Source organism: Phodopus roborovskii, unplaced genomic scaffold (genome assembly GCF_943737965.1).
Source record: "Phodopus roborovskii unplaced genomic scaffold, PHOROB, whole genome shotgun sequence".
Classification (NCBI taxonomy): Eukaryota; Metazoa; Chordata; class Mammalia; order Rodentia; family Cricetidae; genus Phodopus; species Phodopus roborovskii.
Window position 1 is genome coordinate 4900777 of NW_026126575.1, and position 21423 is coordinate 4922199.

At 43.9% G+C, this 21423-nt stretch overlaps 1 protein-coding gene across 4 annotated transcripts in view; it reads left to right on the forward strand.

Moving 5' to 3' along the window:
• Window positions 1–7501: 7501 nt before the first annotated feature.
• Window positions 7502–21423, forward strand: part of Nr2c2 (nuclear receptor subfamily 2 group C member 2) — a 64903-nt gene continuing 50981 nt past the window's right edge. The window contains exons 1-2 of one of the 4 annotated variants that reach the window (XM_051203310.1): window positions 7513–7592; window positions 21256–21339. The gene's annotated coding sequence lies outside the window, so the exon portion shown is untranslated. Of the gene's footprint in view, window positions 7593–8354; window positions 8647–21255; window positions 21340–21423 lie in introns of those variants that run through there. The other 3 variants (XM_051203309.1, XM_051203311.1, XM_051203312.1) reach the window with 3 other exon arrangements.

A 21423-nucleotide genomic window follows, 5' to 3' on the forward strand; every position in this document is an offset into this window, starting at 1 on the left:
GTAATTTTCCAGTCATTTTTACTGTAGTACTAGTGTTCCACTTTGTTAGTTAGTAACTTCCCATGAGCCTAATTGGTGCATTACATATTATCAAGAGTACCCATGTGTACACAGGAACAGCACAATATGTGAAACCCAATGCTGCTACCATCTTGAGTGTCCACTTGGGCTGCTGTCCAACTAGTGGGTGTGCCCCTGACCTGCCTTGTACCATTGCCCAGAGTCACTCTCCAGTTCTAAGTATGATAGACAGTATATCTGAAAGTCATCTGAGGACCTCCATTCTTTTATTCTATTCTGTTTGTTTGGGTTTTTTGTTTGTTTGTTTGTTTGTTTAGTGCTGGCTATGGAACGCAGGGCCTCACACATGTTAGGCCAGGACTCTGAAGCTGACCCACCCTGGCAATTTTTACCCTATAACATCTGCTATCTGATAATCTAGTAGGGTTTTTATTTCTGTGTGAATATATACCTTGATTTAAAAAAAAAGCCTGGATTACCCCATAATCAAGACAGTCCCCAGCTCCCAAATGACTGGGCCAGGCCTTTGTTGCCTCTTCTTTCCACAGTTCTCAGTGTTCTGGTTTCAGGTCAGCATCTTCCTGGCCACTCTTAGTGGCCCTCATGTCCGTCTCTTTGCCAGGTCCATTTCACACATCCATGTTGCCTGTCTGTCCACTGAGTCTGCCCAGAATCACTAGGGATGAAGCCACTTCACCAAGTCTGAGAGCATGCTTGTCCCCTGGGTCCAAATGCTGCAGAAACAACTGTCTGTGATGGCACACAATCTGCCTGAAGCTCCTGCAAGCATAGAGCAAGCCTGCACTGCAAGAGCGTGTCCCAGCAGCGGCCTGCTGTAGCCCAGGAAGTGAAGAACACAGACCCTGGACACGCCCTGCAGCAGCTGAGAGCCTGCTCTTCTCCTGTCACGGAAAGATCCCAGCAGTGTCAAGCAAGCTAGGGAGACAGGTACACACTGAACATTAACAAAAGTGCATCCACAGGCCCTGCTGAGACATGATTAAGCCAATCACAGGAAGACTCCTCCTAGGACAATGATAAGACAGTGGGTGGCAGTGAGGCTGGCGTGCCCATCCACCAGATCCCTCTCCCCCCATCTTCAATGCCCTGAAGAACCTTTCATGTGTGACCTTGCCTGTTTCATGAAGGTTTTGGGGTGAGGGTAGTGGCTGATGGCTCTGTTGGTCTGACAAAGCAGGAAAATTTCTATACCTGTCATTAAAGCACACCAGAAACAGTAGTGCTGGCTGAAGTGTATGTAGTCTGTTCTAACAAGAATTCTGACACATCAGAAACAAGCTGAGTCTTTCTGGTGGTGACAAACCTCCAGTGACAAACTCTGCCTAGCATTATCTGAGGGAGGCCCTGGAGGAGGGTGATGGTGGCCCATCTCAAAGCATAGCCACTCAGGAAGGTGTGAGGGCCAGCAGCCAAGACATGACTGGTTATTCTGTATCTTTCTTTCTCTAGCTACTCACTGATCTGGTCATGTAAATGTCACTAAGTAGAGAAGCCCTAGTGCTGCTCTGGTTTCTGTGAGTTCCCAGGTCACTGAGGTGTGTGAGCAAGTACACTGTTCTGTGTGCCAGAACAGCATGCCTCAGAGACACCACAGATCTGCAATGAGCCAAGTTTTCAGAGCACCAACCAGAGCCGGAAGATGCTCAGGGACCGCCTTGGGATTCATATGGAAGTCTCTAGCCTGTGTCAGTCTTTCTACAGGCATGCTTGGCTTGGAATGGCCTGGGCATTCTCTGGTGGCACACACAGGGCCCACCCTTGGTGTTCCCTGTGTGGAAGGTCTATACAGAGTGCGGCCCCCCACACATTTGGCTTCTCCAGGCGCCTCGGAGATTTTGCCTCCCAGTAGGATGGAAAGAAAACAGAAAGAGGAAGAAGGGCAGTATCTAAGCTGCCTGGGAGCCCTGCGTGAAATCATAGCTGTCTTTGGCAGTGCTGGCAGTGGGGCAGCACCTTTGCCAACAGTGTATATTCAGATCCACAGAAGAAAAGTGAGACCCAAGGGGGCTGGAAAGCGATGCAGCAGTGCAGGAGAGTGGTAGGTTGTTTCAGGCAAGACTGCGAGGCACTTTCCAGAATCCCTCATGCAGGGAGTATGTAGCTCAGTTAGTAGACTGCTTGCTTAGTTTGCATGAAGCCCTGGACTTAATCCCCAGCACAGAAAAACGGTGCAGCAGCACATGCTTATAATTCTAGCACTCAAGAGAATCAGGATTCATCCTTGGCTACAGGGCAAGTTTGAGATTACCCTAGGCTACATGAGACCCTGTCTCAAAAACAAACACAGACTCCTATCTCAGCATGCTAGTGTATCTACAGTTGGCACAGGAGAACCAAGATGTTACTGAGCCAACTGTCTCCTGGAGACATTCCCTGTGGCCCCTGGCCACTGACATAGTATCCTGGTGATCATGGGAAGTTCCTTGTACAGACTTCAGTGCCATCAGACTGGAAAGCACATAGTGTCTCCAGGACAATACCTGTAGACATTCAACCTGTTCTGTTTGCCTCTCTCAGGCACTGTTAGAATTGATATATGACCAGTGGGGAAAGTAGAGGAGGCTCTCCACAGGAGCAGCGAAGAGGCTGCTATGAAGTAAAATCCATAGGAAGAAGTTAGCAAGGGCGCCACAGCTGGGTGCCAAGTTTTTCACCTGACATATATGCATGACACATATGCACACACACAGATACACGTGTATGCATGTGGCCATTCTTTCTCTGAAGGAAAAAGAACATGGCTGTGTGCCTCCACTGTCCTTCAGGACTAGTCTATTAATTTTTTAAAAATTATATGTACAATGGATGCATACTTGTAAGATACATGTGGGTGTATTGTTAGGGACTGAACCTAGGGACCTTGTGCACATTAGGCATGTGTTCCATCAGTACCTTTCTCTCTAGCTACCCAGCTCCCCCGCACAAAGGTTTTTAAGGCAGTAAAAGCTTAGCTGTCCAGTTTGACCTTGACATTGTAATCTTACTGCCTCAATCTCCTAGGTAGCTAGGATTATAGGCCTGTATCAATAGCCTCGGCTATGATCTACTATAATCATTGATGTAAAATGTATTGATACTGTGGACTGTGGCCATTGTATTTTTGGGCTGGATATATAACTGGTCAGTAGATGCTCATCCCCAGCAACCCCCACCCAAATTTCCAGGCTTATATAGTTTTATGTAACACAGTTTGGGGGAAATTTTTTAAATTTATAATAAAGCTACACAAAGGTTCTTTTGATCAGGAAACACATTCTTTAGTAATTAAAGGAAATTCCTAAACTTTATACATCATAAAAAATTATCCAGGAGATGAGAGTTGCAAATGTTAAAATAATGTTTTGAGCTGGGCATGGTGGTGCATGTGTGTAGTCCCAGTACTTGGGAGGCCAAGGGAGAGGCATCACCAGATGACTACTCAAACAGAAGTTGTGACCTGCCCAAGTAGCCTTGACAGAGGCTGACTCTGATTCTGACAGAAACAGGAAGGGTCTTCAAGGGCAGAAATAACTATCAGTAAGTGTTTCACTTGCCAGCACGTGACTTTGGGGAAGTCATCCTCCCTGTGTTGGGTCTTGGCCCTCCAGCTGTAAAAACAGGACAATGCCATAGGCTTCAGAAGAGTGTTGTAAGATGAAGCAGTATAAACATGCCAGGAACATGCAGTCTTCTATTCATTCTGTCTGTTCTAATTTCATGTTCTTAACAATATCCTAACAACAGCTACATGAGCTTCATGTTTATTTTGCAAGCATGTAATAATTATACAAGTGACATGAAGAGAACTCTGATGAAATGATCACTATAGTAATAAAGCATAAGCCATTACAGGAAAACCTACATTCCTACATGCTTATGAAAGGTAATTATTAAGCCTTCCCTCTAAGAAAATACAGATGCTATCAGCTTTTTAAAAAAGGGAAAGTACTTCCTGCAGCGCTGGGGGCAGGGAGGGAACCTGGGTTGCATTACTTGCTAGCTGCACTGTGGCCTGGATCTGCTGCTTATACTACCACAAAAGCAGTATGCGGAAAAGCAGTGTCTGCTCCTTAACAGTAACTTAATTATGTTCACTGCCAGAATTTTCATTTAGATGTAGGTGTAAAATAACATCAAATGGTGTTTATTGTGTGTTAGGGTCAATGATGAAACAACAGTTACAGTTCCTGCTCTTAAGGCCACAGATGAGCCAATCAATCACTGACCACAAATTGTATTGGTACCATGAAAAAGACCTGCTCAGGGAACCACTAAGTCAGAGAACCACTCACCCATAGAGCCCTGTGCAGGGAGCCAGAAGACCCAGGCTCACATCCCAGCTCAGGAGCATCACTGGACCTTGTTTTCCTGAGGTCCTTGGTAAAGATGGAACAGCACGGAAATGGTTGTTGTATCCCACACTGCTGTTGGAAAACCTCCACATTCACACTACACCACCATGGTGGAGAGACAGGGACAGAGTACATTTTTTCAGGGGCCCACAGTGTGCTGAGTCTCAGATAACCTTTATTCAAGTGTACTGTCTCACACATCACTCCCAGAGCCCCAGTCCATGACAGAACAATCTACTGAAATTGTCAGAATTTTAGAAAACAAAACAAAAAAATGTCCTAAAACTACATTTTGAAAGGTTAAACAATTTTGTTTTGGGCTAAGGATGTAGCTCAATTGAAAGGGTGCTTGCCTAGTAGGCACAGTTCCGTCCTGTGCCGGCTAGTTTTTGTCAGCTGACCTAAGCTAGTGTCCTCTGTAAGAACCACAATTGAGAAAATGCCTCTATAAGACTGGGTTGTAGGCAAGCCTGTAGGGCATTTTCTTAATTAGTGATTGATGTGGAAAGACCCAGCCCATTGGGATAGTGCCACCCCTAGGCTGGTAGTCCTGAGTTCCATTAGAAAGCAGATTTAGCAAGCCAGTAAGCAGAATTCCTGTATGCTTCTGCATTAGCTCCTGCCACCAGGTTCTTGCCCTGTTTGGGTTTCCACCTAGACTACTTTTAATGATGATTTGTAATACAGAAGTGCAAGCAAAATAAAACCCTCCTCCCCAAATTGCTTTTGGTATAGGTGTTTCATCCCAGCAAGAGAAACCCTAGGACACATCCAAAGCACTACCTAAACTGGACATGGTAGTGCAATCCTCCTGTATTTCAGAGGAGGATCAGAAGTTCAAGGCTATCCTTAACTACACAGTGAATTTTGAGACCAATTTAGGACATCATGCATTTTGGCAGTGGGATCTCTGATTTAAGCCTGGGATACACCAGTGTCACCTGTGTTGCTTAAAAGAAGTGCTGCTGCTACAACAGACAAGCCTGGCAGTTCTGAAGTACATAGAAAACCTTCTATTAAAGGCTGGTCATTAATGTTAATGGCACTGCAAAGATAAGGCAGTGGTGAAGCACTCAGGAGTCAGGTCTATCCGTGAGTTGAGACCAGTTCTCCCTACACAGCTCTGCCTGTCCTGGAACTATGTAGACCAGGCTTGCCTTGACCTCAGAGATTGGCCTGCCTTTGCCTCCCAAGTGCTAGAACTAAAGGAGTGTATCATCATATCTTTTTAAAATAGAGTTCCAGATCAGGCAGAGCTACACAGTGAGGCATTGTTTCTAAATAAAAGCACTACAAATTCAAATGTGGGTCAGTAACAGAGACCCACATGTAAGCTTATAACCAATATAATCCTCTTTACAAGGTGCCATTTTGTATGTGACTCTAAAAGGTATTAAAGTGTTACAAAGCCTTGTTGAACTCAGCTAGCAAACTCCTGTTACCTGCTAACAAAGTATCTGTGCAGATGTGTTCATGTGCTATTTTCAAGAGAAAAGTCGCTACAATTTACCCAAAAAGCTACTTAACACTACTCAAATGTGGCTAACTTCACCAAGTAGTAGCTTCAAAAGGCTGAAAAAAGCCCTGGTTTTGCTTACTGATCTTACTGGCATTGGGCTGGTTACTTAATGTGGGCTCCAGTTCCTGTGTCTAAGTGACAGTGTATTTGATGAACAGCAGTGGTGCACACCTTTGATCCCAGCACTCGGGAGGCAGAGACAGGTGGATCTCTGTGAGTTTGAGACCAGCCTGGGTAACAGAGCAAGTTCCAGGAGAGGTTCCAAAGCTACAGAGAAATCCTGCCTCAAAAAAACAGAAAAATCTAAGAGTCAAGATGGGTGCATTCATTATGGTTTATTTGTAAACCTAGTACAACTGTAATGGTCCTCCCAAAACCTCATTTAATGTGGATTTTTGTACTGTATCTGTAAATATTATTTAGCATTACAAACTTAAATTCTTGGAAAAATATATAACAGAGCATTCCATATTTACAAGGACTTATATGTGGGCTACCTCAGGCATGTTACTGAGATCTATGAGTCATATGTCCTACAAACGAGGAAAACTCCCTTATCTGTTTATCAGATCCCATGGAGGCTCCTTTCAGCTCCAGGGTCTGGGGGCACAAAGATACTCCCCCACTTTCCCAGGCAAGGGGGAGAGCTTGAGAGTGTGTTTAAAATACATATCAACCGATAGAAATTCAATTAAGATCATGGGCAGAATACTCCGAGTTGGAATCACCCCGATAAAAGTCTACATGTCTATCGAAAGAACCTGTTAAGCTATTTATCTTGAAGCATTTATTTCTAATGAGCAAGAAGGGAGAGGGATGATCAGGGTAATTGGTAGAGTATCTGCAATCTACACAGGACAGTAACCAAGGGGAATGGCTCAACACTGCAGGCAGGCACGGAGGAACGCCAGCAACTTCCAAGCCCAACCAAAACTAACTTGAGAAACAAAACCCAGAAATTGTGAGATCAAGGGGCCAGAGGCTTTCCATAAAGCAATGAGTGCATGCCGAAACTGCTTTACACAAATCGGGGGGGCGGGAGGGCAGGGACCCCTCAATGAACAGGTCTGGGGCATCCGCACTCTTGCCTGGTCCGGCCCGGAGCATCCCCGGAGCTTCAAAACATAAAATCTACCATCCACCCCGAAGAAGGTACCGGGAGCCTAGTGCCCTCCCAGGAAACTGCCCACTTGCGACCTCCCGGCTCGGCGCTAGTCACCGGCCGTTCCTTCTGCCAGCAAGCGGAGCCTGCGAGAGCCGCCGCACCTGCCTGGTCCAGGCCTGCGGCCCTCAGCTCCAGCGGCTGCCGCTGCGTTCCGGTGCACGCGCGCGCTCAGCCAATCGCGTGCTCGCCCGCCCCCCGCCGCCGCGGTGAGGCTGGCGCCGGGAAGAGGAAGAGCAACATTCGCCCTCCTCCTCCCAGCGCGCGGGCGGCGGCGGCAGCGGCACCGGGGTCACGAACTCTGACCTTTCACTGACAAAAACAATAACAAAGCGCGGTCCCTCCGCGACCCCGGCGGCGCCAGGGCCCGGCCCGCCGCCCCACTCCACACCGACCCGCCGCGGCGTCCCGGCCGCCCGAGCCCCCAGGCTCCTGCCCTCCGGCGCCCGGCCCGGCCCCGCGCCCTGCCCTCCGTGCCGGGGGCGCCCGCCGCAGACACGGGACCTACTCCGCGGCTGTTGTGGCGCCCGACCCCGAGGTAAGAGCAAGCCCGCCGGGCAGGGCCGGGCCGGGCCGCGGCAGAGGGCGGGCCTGCGCCGCCATGGAGGCCGCGGAGGCCGAACGCGGCCTTTTACCTTTGCCACGGGGCGGTGGCGGCGGCGGCGGGCGCTTTGCATAGTGGGCCGGGCCGCGCCCTCCCCTCCCCTCCCCTCCACTCCCCTCCGCGCCCGCGGCCGAGGCCTGCGAGCCGCGGTCTTGACCGGGCCGGCCGCGCGCCGCGGGGGCGGAGGGGAATGTCCGCGGCCCCGCCTCACGCCTGGCCCTCCGCCAGCGCCGCCATCTTGTCCCCGCGGCGCTGGCCGGCCGGGTTCCCCTCCGCGCGCCTGGCCTGCCCTGTCCGCTTCTTCCTGTGCTCCCCGCTCCTCATCCCAGAGCTCCCCGCCTGCCGTTGGCTGCCTCCCTGGCCCAACCGCCGTTTTTCCGGACTGGGAGGGTGGAGTGGAAGGGAGGGAGGCGTGGGCAGGGCGCGACCTCCTGAGTGACGGCCGGGCTGGCCAATCGCCCCCCGACGGGAGGGCCGCGGCCTACGGCACCGCCCCGGGGCTGTGCTGGTTGGCCCGGACGGGAGAGGGAGGTCCCGGCAGGGGGGCCGTAGTGAGGGGCGTGCGGCCGGCCGGGCCAACCTCTCTGAGGAGCTGGGTGGGTCTCGGGCTGGGAAGCTGAGGATGCCTTTTGAACCCTTGGCGCGGCCTGGAGGGAAGAGCTCGTCGGCACACGGATGCTCTTCCGGGTTCGCGTTTTCCTCACGGTTCTGGACGGAGTCTCTTCGCGGTCTCAGTTTCAGTCAGTGGAATTGGGACAGCAGGCGTTTTTGTCAAACAGCGCCTCTCTCCTCGGCATTGTTTGAGGGATTATTCTCAGAAAATGGAGTCCAGGCCAATCTTCGAGGCTCAAAGTAATTTGCGAATGGTGGTGTTGGCTATATTTTATTTTTACTGTGGTGGTGGGGACGGCTTTACCATTGAGCTACCATCCCAAAATGGTGATGTAGAAGAGTACAATATGGAAATGACTGGAGTGAGAAACTTGAGGTGATTCGCTTCCTATCGTTCATTAAACAGATATACTTAGTTTTAGGCATTAGGGATGGATACATCGGGAGATGAAGCTGGCCATTCCCTCCGTGTGTGTGTGTGTGTGTGTGTGTGTGTGTGTGTGTGTGTGACAAAGGCTCAGGGTGGTCAGTTCCACGGAAGAAACTGGATGATGTGCTGAAAAAGTCGTGAGGGCATTAGTTTAGATTGGAGGACAGGGAAGGCAGGCTTTTCTCAATCCAGTTCATGAAAAGAGCAGGGTTCCAGAGAGCAGGCTTGAAGATGGGATGGGAAGTCTTTGGACATGAATGCCTGGCTTGGAGGGAGAGCTTCAGAAAATCGCTTCCAGATTTAAAGCCTTTGTCGGCTTTTTATGTCCCTTTGAAGCTGTCATATTTTCTGAGCTCCACTGATATTCTAGCACTAGGCCCGAACATGAAGATGTCTAAGACATGGATCCTTAAGTATGTGCCCGTTAGTCCCTGTGTGTAAATTCTTTTCCAATTCAGGATGCACACAAAATAGAAGTAAACCATTGTGATTAATAGTTCAGTTTACTCAGCAGTGTGATTTGGGGCAAGTTACTTAGCTGTTTTTGAGCCTTAGTAGTCTCATGTGAGCAATAATAGAACCTTCCCTCCAGAACTGAGGGTTAAATGAGTTTATGAAAGTAAAGAGTGTATAGTGCCTGGTATATAGTAAGTGCTGAATAAAGAACATGAAACAGTAGTTATGTGTTCAGGACAGTGACCTAGACAGCATGGTGTAGGAGCAAAAGCACTGGATTGAAGCCCTGGGATTTGACTCCTATTTTCAATAGTTGTTTAGTATCCAATAGAAAAATTATGTAGAAAACTTTGGACTGAGTAGTAATAACAAAAATATGGCTTGCTTTATAATTTGCAAGTTACAATAGTGGTGGAAACCCTTTTCCAGAAACCTTTCTGATACTTGTCATGGTTTTCTTATCCCTGGGCCTCCTAGTTCTCTGTGGTCTTGACACACTGGCCTACCATTTTCTCTGACAGTGTGGCTTACCATCTCCAGGCCTTTCTCTCAAATATCGAATGTCTGCCCCTCATATTCCTCCTCCCCACCCCCAGTCATGCAGAGTCTATGCCAGAGCATGCCTTTCTCGTTTCCTAATGCCATTCTATGACAGATTCTTTATATTTTGTTCTTTTCCTTTATAGCTTTTAACTCACTTTGTAATTACTCTCTTATGTGATTGTTTGATCAATGTCTAGCCTCACAAGTACAGTATCAGCTTAGACAGGCAGAATTATTTTTACAAATCATTATGCATCTAGTACTTAGCAAAATACATGACACTTTTTGTTGAGTAAATTGTTAATTGATGATCCTGTTGATAACTAAGTGCTACATATTTAATTGGTGCCTTTTTAGGAACACTTACTTAGCAATTAGGTTAGCACAACCAGCAATAAAATGTCTGTTATACTTTGCAGGAAATTTGAATTGGACTTCAGTAGACATTCTTTTACCATATTAATTTTTCCCAGAGATAAAATTGATGCCATGAAGTTACTGGAACTCTCCTTTTAATTGTTTACCGAAGTGAAAAGCAAACTTTACAAACTATAATGTCAGGCTTCCATTGGAAAATTTGATAACTAAAATATATATAACATAATAGGAAGGGCTGGCTAGCATGCAGGAAGCCTCAAATTCCGTCCCTAACACTGCATAAATCTGGTGTAGTGGTGCATATCTGTAATCCCTGCACTGGCGAGGTGGAGGCAGGATCAGAAGTTCAGTGTCATCCTTATCTATACAGAGGGTTTGAGGCTAGCCTGAGCTATAAGATCCTGTGTCTCTCCCCCCCCCCAAAAGGAGAGAGAAAATAGTACAAATATTTGAAATTTAACAACAGTTATCTTTTTAGTAACGTTAGCAGTCACAGTTTTAATTCTTTTGGGTGTTTCAAGAGTCAGTTTAAGCTAAGCCAAGCTAACACTACCAAAAAAGATTGTAATAGGCAGCCAGTTCATCATTCTGCATTAAAGTTTTCCTGAATATTTATGATGTAATAGACTATTCATGGAGTGAGATGACCTCCTTTCCCCCTCCCAAAGCTGGAGATGTCAAAATCACAATGCAATTGATGCTATAATGATATCAGATCTTTTGAAGATGCAGACATGTGTGAGAAAGTTCTCTGTTACCTTAGTTTCTGATACAGCAAGAACAGCCTAATTGAAGCTTCGAGACTGTTAAACCACACAAAGGGGCACTTTAATAAGAGATGCAGCTATCAATGTGCAGCTTAAGTTTTCCCCTAGTTTCCTTATATCTAACTCCTTGTCAGCCTGTAGTCAATCATACCTTAAAGAAGAGACCCAGCCAGATGCTTTGGTTCCCACACAAGAGGCAAAGGCAGGTTTATCTCTGAATTCTAGGCTAGCTTGCTCTACATAGTTCCAGGCCAGCCAGGGCTGGTCTATGTCAATAGTGTCTTCACCTATTAAAGGGGTTCTAGGAATTTTGAGGGATTTTGTTTAGTTCTGTTGTTTTGTTTGAGATTGTTGCCTACCTGACCTGTGGCCCCTAGTGATCCTCCTGTGTTAGCCTCTGAGCAGTTGGGACTATAGGCAGGTCTTGCTACTGTGCCTAAATGGGGACAACTTTAATGTCTTCAAGGAGCCAAGTGACCTGCAGTGGTTGGAGTTTGGGCTGTGGAGTAAGTAGCCTTCTTGAGGTTTATACATTTGTAAACTGGGGAAAGGGGAGCCAATACTAAGATGGGAGAGAGTCGGGTGAGGAGTTGCCCCAGTGACAGCAGATGTTAGCCTGTGGTGCATAGCTGGCCTGGACCATGTTTGAGTGGCTCCACATACTGAGGGTTACCTTTGGATGTTTGTCTTTGCCATTCGCTCCAAAGGTTTTTAAGTCAGAGTGAACACTAGTATGGTCTTAATAAATATCAGCAGGAACCCTCTGTGAAGAGACCTTAGCATCTTAGGAGTAAGAAATGAATGAGGGGACTGGAGCCAGTTTGGGCCTTATAATGAGTTCCAGACCTTCAACCCTGTCTTGAAAAAACGGTAAGAAGTGGTTTTGAAGCTTATTGAAACCAGTCTCACATCCGATATAAATTCCCTCCACTTTAGTGTCCTTGCTTTATTGCTGACTTCCTCTTCCTCCCTCCCTCCTTCCCTCCCTCCCTCCTTCCCTCCCTCCCTCCCTCCCTCCCTCCGATGTAGCTCTGGCTGTCCTTAAAGTCAGATCTACTTGCCTCTACCTCTCCAGTGCTGTGATGGGTGTGTGTCACTATATCCCACTTACCAGTTGACCTTTTTCTTCTGTGTGATCATCTAAAATTCATTCATATCCCTGTTACACACTATAGGAGCCGGTTCTTCTTTGGTCTTTATAGAGATTTTACTTGACCAGAGGCTGAGCTGCTTTGTTATCCTATTGTTCCTTCCCCATAACCTTTGTCATCTACTTTGAACCCTGGTATCAGGAGGAGCTTTCTGTTTAAAGGCATGACAGCCAGGGAACACTTTCAACTAACATAGCTCACAGTGAAGGAGGTGTGTATAGGGGGGTCTGAGGCCTACCTCAGGATATTGGCATGGGGCTTTTGTTTAGGGATATTTCTACCAATTTCACACTTTGGCATCTGGGCATCTTGGAGAGATGGGAACTGAAATGTTAAGGACAGTAAAGGGGTAAGTTAGTGAAGACTTATGAGGCACTTCTAAACTCCAGGAAGCATATGTCAATGAAGTTTTAGGGCAAAGCATGACTTTTATAGGCAATATAAAAAGTACCTCCTCCATTGTAATAAGTCTTAAAACCCTTAAGTAGTAGGTTACATCATCTGTTTTGTATTTACTGATGATAACCTTAAAGTTTTTTGGAAATGTTAGAATGTAAATAAAAAAGAATTTCATTGCAAGGGTATAATTTTCTCCATTTTTGGTTCATGGTTGATGTGGAAGAAGGTGCTGGATCCTGGAGAACAGGGCAGCTATTAGGAGAGGGGAGGCTGGTGATGCTGGACTGAAAGGTGAGGACTCTCCAGGGAATCTCCTTGTTTACCTTTACTGATCTATGCAGGAGGTAAAAAGTTCCTTCCAAGCCCTTTACATTCTGGCACTGGCTGATTGGATACCTCTTGGGAATGGGTGTCAGTAGTAGAACTTGCACTTAACTGGTAAGAAGGCCTGAGCTCAGTCTCTAGCACCACAAATAAAAAGTAAGACCTAGTGGGCATGGTGGCTTACACTGTTGATCCCATCAGAGACAGGAGGATAACCGAGTTTAAGACAAACCAGGGCAAGATCTCAGTTTCTGTAAGGCATGGGTAAGACTATTCACAGAAGCACTGGTCATAAGAGTTCCAAACTAGAAACAAGCTGAAAACTCATCAGCTGTAAATGAGTGGATCATGGCATAGTCATATGTTAGAACCTATAGAGCTCATAGTTTTCATAAAATAATGATGAGCAAGATAAGTCAGCATAAAGTATATTATATATAGTTCTAAAACAAGCAGACTCTTCCCTGATAATAGATATAAAAAAAAAAAGGAACAATGAATGACAACAGGGGAGGTGCATCAGAGACTTCAGACTGCTGGTACTTTTGTTTTCTGGTGTGAATATGTTCTGTTAGTAGACTGTCATCACAATGTTTACAGTTTGAGCACTTTTGTATTTGCATGTTGTAGTTCAGCAAAATTTTTATTTAAAAGTGTAAAAAGTTCTTCTCACTGTTTTACTTCTATCTTCACAATTCTGGTCATTATAGTTACTGTATAGCTAAAATGATAAAAGTATGTTTTAATTACTAAGAAATTTTCATGGTAGAGCTGGATTCCTGATGGAAGTACTAAAGTGTGTCATATTTAGGAATTAGTAGTTATTTATATTAGTTATTAGATGTGCTAGCCTATGTAACTATTTCTGTTTTTCTTCCTTGACTTTTTATTTTTCTTGGGAAGTTAGTTTGAAGAGTACTGTGATCAAGAGGTAACAGTGTGAGTTTTAAAGTCAGAGAGTTATGTGTTGGAATCCTAGAATTTCATTAGCAGCTGGATCTTTGTAAACAAGTTTTTTACTTTCTGAGTTTGTTCTCCTGGCTTCCTTGTTGAAGCTTATGCATCATACTCAGGTGTGCTGAGAATCAAAACATGTTTAGTTTGACACAATATGTTATAGGTGCCCAGAAGTCTGTTCTGCTATTCCAGTTGTCTACCCCTGACCCACACTAACAGAAACAGAACTGGCATTGCCATTATTAATTATGCCTGGGGTTTTTGGTAGGATGAGGGAGCTACCCACAGTGTGCAAATTTTAGGAGCAGTCTTCACACAGAAACCTGTAGCAGTGCCCCAATAGTCTAGGAATGACAGGACTATGAAAGCTCCTGCTTTTTTTCCCCTGCTCTCCATTCCTTGTCCTCCCCTCATCCTCCACATGAATATCATTTCTCCTTTTACTTACTGGAAGAAAGTAGTTTCCTTTGTATGGCCTTGGTGGGCAGGAACTCACATGACCCAGAGACTTTGGTGATCTTGTGTCTTAAAAAGCAGCAGGATTTTGATGACTGGATGTGGATCTAAACTTGGCCTTAGGAGTTTCTTTTTTGTTTTTGTTTTTTTTCTTTTTTAATGGTAATATTTTTATTTAATTTTGAAACAAGCTAGTTTTACATGTCAATCCCAGTTCCCTTCCCCCCCAACCCCCATCCCATCCCCTTTCTGCTCCCCAGGGAGAGTGAGGTCTTCCCTGGGAAGTCTTCAAAGTCATATCTCTTGGGAGCAGGGCCTAGGCCCTCACCATGTGTTTAGGTTGAGAGAGTATCCCTGTTTGTGGGATGGACTCCCAAAGTCCACTCATATACTAGGGATAAATCTGATCCACAACCAGAGGCCCCATAGACTGCCCAGGCCTCCTAACTAACACCCATGTTCAGGGTGTCTGGGTCCGTCTTATGCTGGTTTCCCAGCTATCAGACTGGAGAGGAGCATGTTTTCTATTGAAGAACATTTGTATTATACTAAATGTTGATTTTTCATGTCTTAATTCCAAATCATAATCTGACATCTACTCTGTGGTTCTGTGTTTCCCAGATTTTTATTTTCCCTTGAATATAAGTAGGTTTCTAAAAGAACATAAACTAATTAAATTCTATCTAGTAGTAGCTTCTTTCCTTCCTTTCTTTTTTTTAGTTTTTTGGGTGAGACAGAGTCTCACCATGTGAACTTGGCTGGCTTGGAATGTCCTATGTGGACCAGGCTGGCCAATTTACAGGCATTGGCCTGCTTCTTTCTACCTCCTGAATGCTGGAATTAAAGGTGTGTGCCATCTGGGCCTGCCTGCCAGCTTCCCTCTCTCCCCTTTTTTTTTTTTTTTTTTTTTTTTTTTAAATTACTACCCAACCTTTGATGGTCTCGAAGTCACTATGTAAGCCAAGCTAGGTTCAAACTCAGAGATCCACCTGAGTACTGGGATCAAAGGCATGCACACTATGCCTAACCCTGATTTATTTTTAATTATTTGAGATTGTACCTTAATTCAGCCCTTTAATTTTGCTCAGCTTGCAGTTTAACTGTATGAATTACAGTTTCCTCTTCGTGTTTGTATATAATTCAATGTCAGGTAGATCCTAAGGAATGTTTCACAGCTTTGGTTTCTGCCTTCAGATTTTATTTATTTATAGAGGATAAAAGTAGCACCTTCAACAAACAGTAGCTGCAATATATTGAGAATTCCAGGCCCAATATAAAAGCTTTACCTAGTCTGATGTGGTCAGCATTAGAGAGATCAGCTTAGTGTCTGAGCTTTAAAACCATGGAGACTTGCTCAAGACAGTTGGCGCTTTGTCATGAATTCTGCTTCAGGCCTGAGTGATTTGAATCAGTTGATCATGAAAGGAAGGACAGGTTCCTACTGAAGACAGTTTCTTTGTTGCTGAGTGGTATAGCTACACTTCCTGGCCGCTGAGAGAAACCAGGTGTTCCCATCAAGAGCCTGGTTCACTCACTGTGTTAGGGTCTGTGAGCTTGTTAATAAAGACAGGATCTCATCAGCTGTCAGTCTTTTTTGAGTCTAGAAGAGTTCATTTGTGCTCTTGTTACTCTGTGGTCTGCACTAGTTTTTACTTACTGTGCCGTCCTGGATAAACTCATTAATTCAAATTAAATTTAAGGATCCTTCATTTCTTCTATTGTTGTGTATTCCTCATAGGCCCCTGTCTGTAATACTCCATTTCCTGTCACCACCACTCTGCTATCATAAAATGATTTCTTTTGTTGAGGATCAGGTATGATCATGTTAAAACTATTGAAGGTTCCCCCAGCTTCCACAATGTCAATCTCTAACCTCTTCCATAGTTTTTGGCATATCGCCTGCAGTTCTTCAAATATCTGCTAGTTTCTTTAGAACTGTCTTTCTGCTTAGAATACTCTCCATTCTCCCTTCCTTTGATAAATTTTCACTTTTCAAATCCTAGTTTAAATATATCTTTAAGACTTAATTTACTTTGTGTTTATGCAGAGCAGAGGAACATGCACATGGAGGACAATTTGAGGGAGTTGATTCTCTCCTTTTACCTGTGGATCCTGGGAAATCTAACTCAGGTTGTCAGGCTTGAGGGCAAGTGCTTTTACTCACTGAGGCAACTCACTGACTCCTCTTTAATATCCTCATTAGCTCTCCCAGCAGACGAAGTTACTTCTTCCTATGTACACTTCTCACCATAGCCTTTAAATTGTATCAGGTTCATCAAGGACAAGGACTCCCTTATTGTCCTTCAGCTCATTGTGTGGTCGGTCATAGCAGTTACTTATTAAGGGTTGGTAGAGCTACTTGGAACTTACCAAGTTTTTACGTTGTAGTCTTTATAGCTCTTCTGTCAGTTTATTAGTTAGGTTTTCTTCTGTCAACATAGCTCTGGGTACAATCTGAAGATTAGCTAGCTAAATGAGGTATCTTTATGTGTTCTGTCCACAGTGCTGATTAAAACAACAACAGCTGTTGGTTACTATTGGTGTTGCTAAGCTTACCCCCACAAGCCAAGAAGGCTTTTCTTAAGAGCCGTTTTTCTTTTTGGTGATTGGAATCAAACCCAGGCAGTGCCTTGTAGACACTAAGCAGGCTCTCTATCACTGAGCCACACCTCCAGTACTCCCAAGTCCTAAAAGCCTGTTTCTGTAGTAATAATTTTAGTTTGGTGTTTTGTTGTTTCTATATTTCAATTATGAAACTAGTGACTACACATTTTCAAACTACCACTGTTCTTCGGAGCTTGTCCTTTTAGGAAGGGAGATGTCCTCTAGTTGAAAACTGATGTTCCATATTTGCTCTAAGGGCTCTGACTTCACTCTCTCCATATGACGTATGTCTGTGGGTCGTCCTGTTGTTGTATAGTGGTGAGAGAATCTTGTCCACATTATCTTTATTTCAGGAGCACTGAGTTAAAGGTGCCCCAAAGCCCTGCTTCTTGACATCACTTGAGATTTTGTTTTAGTTGCCCTTTGCATTGTGATGCCCTACGAAAAGCTTCCTTTTCTTGTATATTTAAGAATAGGATTTGGTTTATGACAGCATATTTTCTAACATGGTTATATGTGGAACCAGTTTTGAATCCCCTTCACCCTTGTCTGCTCTAGTTGGATGGATATAAGTCTTTCTGTTGGAAGCACAGCTTGTTTTCTTTGCTTGTTCTTACTCTCACTGTTTTGCTTGTCTTTGCAAGAGACATACATTTCTCCTCTTTCATTTTTATTTAGCAGTTGATGACTGAAGGAAGCTGCTTGGGAGGTAGAAAACCAACATTAAAATAAAAAAATTACAAGAATTCAAGAGATGGTCTAGGAAGTGGACAAGACCTATATAAAGGTGTGACAGTGAAATAGTGGTGGTAGCAAAAAGAAAGAGCCAGTAGTGGAATAGAGAACATGGCATTATATCTACACTCAGAAGGAAACCTGAGTTATAGGAGGGTTGACATTACACATTACAGGTCAATGATGAAAAGAATATGTGGTTCAGTGCATGATCCTGGCAAATTGATGTTTGTGCCTCACTCATCAAACTCAAAAAAAAAAAAAAAACATAACAAACAAACAAACAAAAAAAAAAACCCAATGGGAAGATGGCTCAAGAGCTTAAAAGTATGAATGCTAACACTCTTTAGCACTGTAATAAAATTACATACTTAGGTATTTATAACCCTAGGGTAGTAGGATAGAATGTCCTTAAAACATAAAAATGCAGGCTGTCAGGGCTGAAAGATGGTGTGGGGTGGGTGCTTGCAAGCTTGGTGTGATCTGATTTTAGCCTTTAGAACCCTGTAAAGACAGAAAGAATCAACTGCAAATTGTACTCTAACCTCCATGTGTGCAACAGCATATAACATGCTCCCCCATCATATGCTAATAAATGAAAAAAATTAATACAAACTTGTTGTTGGAGGTTTCTTGTCCTGCCTGCCAGTTCCCAAATAATCACTGTAAGGCTTAATATTAACTATAATTGTTTGACCAATGGCTCAGGCATTGAACTAGCTCTCACAACTAAATTAACCCATTTCTAGCTGGGCAATGGTGGTGCATGCCTTTAATCCCAGCCCTTGGGAGGCAAAGGCAGGCAGATCTCTATGAGTTTGGGGCAAACCTGGGCTACAGAGCAAGTTCCAGGATAGGCTCCAAAGCTACAGAGAAATGCTGTCTTGAAAAAAAAAAAAATTAACCCATTTCTTTTATTCTCTATTTTGCCATGAGATTTGTGGCTTGTTACCTCACATTTTGCTTCCCTGGCAGCTACGTGGCATCTCCCTGGCTCTGTCTTCTTTCTCTCTGTAATTGTTTGGACTTCCAACCTAGCTATGTTCTGCCTGGCTGTTGATCAAAACAGCTTTATTCATCAACCAATAAAAGCAACACATATTCATAGCATACAGAAGGACATCCCACATTACAAAATGCTCAAATATTGACCAATTCACCATTAATACCATATTTCTGTTCATCAAAACATATTAAAGAAAGTAAACAGAAAATGGCAGAAGACATTTACAAATGTATACACTTATGCAATCAAATAGTATCCAGAATACTTAGCTTTTTATTTCATTCATTCGTTTGTTTTCCCAAGGCAGAGTTTCTCTGTGTAGCCCTGGGGCTGCCCTAGAACCACTTTGTAGACCAGGTTGGCCTCAAACTCACAGATATTCACCTGCCTCTGCCTCCCAAGTGCGAGGATTAAAGTTGTGTGCTACCACCCCCTGGCTATGCTTAGCTTTTAAAAGCCTAACAAGAATACTCTTTTCTGACTTAACATTTATAGATACTGGTTATTAGAATTAGTTTGAGACTCATAACTCTATCTTAAATGGATTGGCCCTGCAGAATTAACGTGATTCGGGCTAGGGGTGCAGTTTGGTGATTGTATGTTGAAGGCTATGAATTTGGTCCTCAACAGTATTAAACAAAATCAAAAAGAAGCCATAAGGTGGACCATTACATTGTTTTCTGGGTTACTAGTTTAAAATTCAGACAGTTGTCTTTAGGAAGCCCCATGGAAAGATGGGCCTTTGAAAGAATATTATCATGTTTCTATAGTATTCAGAAATAAATCTCTTGCAATATTGTATATATCCAGAATCACTTGTTTTTTGCTCAAACTACAGTTGGCAACAGAGACATTGATAATGTTTCAGAGTTATAGATGAGTGGCTGTCTGCCTGGATTTTAGTTCTTGCTATATGTTATAGCTATAGGCTATCATTTACTCTTCTTTGTCAAATAGTGCAAATCCAGACTTCACACATGTAGACGTTTCTCCAAGGTGGAATCAAATCATAGCAAGGCCCAAAACAAAAGTGTTCCCTGTTGCTTCATTTTTTTTTTTTTTTTTTTTTTTGTCTTCTTCTAGAAACAAAAGTTTTATCTACTTATTAAAAAAAATAATAAACAGATACACACCTTTAAACCCAGTACTTTCTGTGAGTTCGAAACCAGCCTGGTCTACAGAACAAGTTCCAGGATGGCCAAGGCTACATAGAGAAACCCTGTTAATGAAGCTTACTGGTAAGAACATAGTAGAACATATGCTTATTATGTGTTACGAGCTCTAGATTTGGTCCTCAGCCCCATATACCCTGAAAGAAAGAAAACACTTAGAGTAAGAAGAAAGGATGACTAAAGTACTGCCCCACAGCTCATATCTGACCTTAATATGTAGAGGTGAGTCACTGATATCTGTGACTTGGTGTTATGAACCTGTTGTTGCAGTATCTGTGCTTACAGGTTCTTAGCCCTTTTATGTTGTTAGCCACCGTTTCACACTTCATTCACCACTCATCCTTTAGGCAATAAGACAATCTGAATGGGAATTACAGTAATAGAAGTGTTTAATAGTGGATAGAAAAATACAGAGAATGATCACAGTTCAAAAGCTTGGCGATCTGTGGTTTTATAGGTAGGAATGCTATAGAAAGGTGCTCTGTGAAACTGTATTCATTGTATAATATAGTCCAAGTAAGCAAGTCAGTGGGCATTACACTGCACACTGACAGATATATTGCATATTACAAACAGATATATTGTGCAGTAACACTGTACTGTTTTTATGTGCAAATCTTGAACATAATTCTGCTAGAGCTTGTTTTTCTGTTCAGTCTGGGACCTGTCTAGATGATAATGAATTGTCCCAAATAAACTCTGGCTTCTCTGTAGTAGAGTATACTAAAAAGTATTTAGGGGATGAATTATTCAGGGAGCTGCCTTGTTTATGACCAGAAGAGATGAAGATTTCCTTTGATCAGCAGTGACTGTGTTTAAGTGACTCTGATCTAGAAGCTTTTTGATCTTTAGATGCTCTTCTTCAAGTTTTGCAAATGATGGCATCACATATATTTTTTTATTAGTGGAAAATTAGGGATACACACACACACACATCCAGGTGTGGTGATGTACTCATAATCTCAGGACTTGGGAGTCAGAGACAGGTGTGAATCTCTTCGAGTTTGAGGCTAGCCTGGTCTACATAGGAAGTTCCAGGCCAGCCAGAGTTACAGTTAGAACCTGTCTCAAATATATATTAAATCGATGGGCACTTTGTTCTTATTAACATGAACTTTATCTCTGTTGGTGATTATTGTCTTTTAGCCTGTAAGTGAGGTGTGTAAGCTGGGCATGATTTTGCTTCTCATAGTGTCACGAGCAATAACAGTTTAGTTGATAGCAATCTAGCAAGCTAGTACTCGAAAGTTGACTTCACACTTTTCTCAGATAGCCACCTTTTTACGCAGTGTGCTGTAACCAAGAGCTACCCAAAACTTTACATGTAGTTCCCACCTCTCTGAGAGGTGAACCCAGCAGTCAAAACCAAGATCTGATAGGTAAAGTCCCTCATTCCTCTGCCAAGAGGAATTCCCTAATTGAAATGTTCCTATAAATTTTGGTACACCAATTTTATGGCATATCCAGATATGCTTACCCTGCTTTGTCTCCTGTAGAAGGCATAGTCCTTGTAAGACAGTTATCAAAGATGAAAATTTGATGAGTGATAATTTTTAAGTAGCCTGGTTTTCCACACCTGATAGAAGTTGCTGCATCTTTCCAAACAGGTTCTCTAATGATCTTGCTTCACCATGGCTACAAATATGGAGGGGCTGGTTCAGCACAGAGTGGGGACCCAGCAGGTGGCTGAGGTGAGTGACAGGGGCTAGCACAATAGCTGGCACCCTTGCTTTTGAAAGGGTAGAAATCAGTGTGCTCTGTGGTTTTCAAAACAG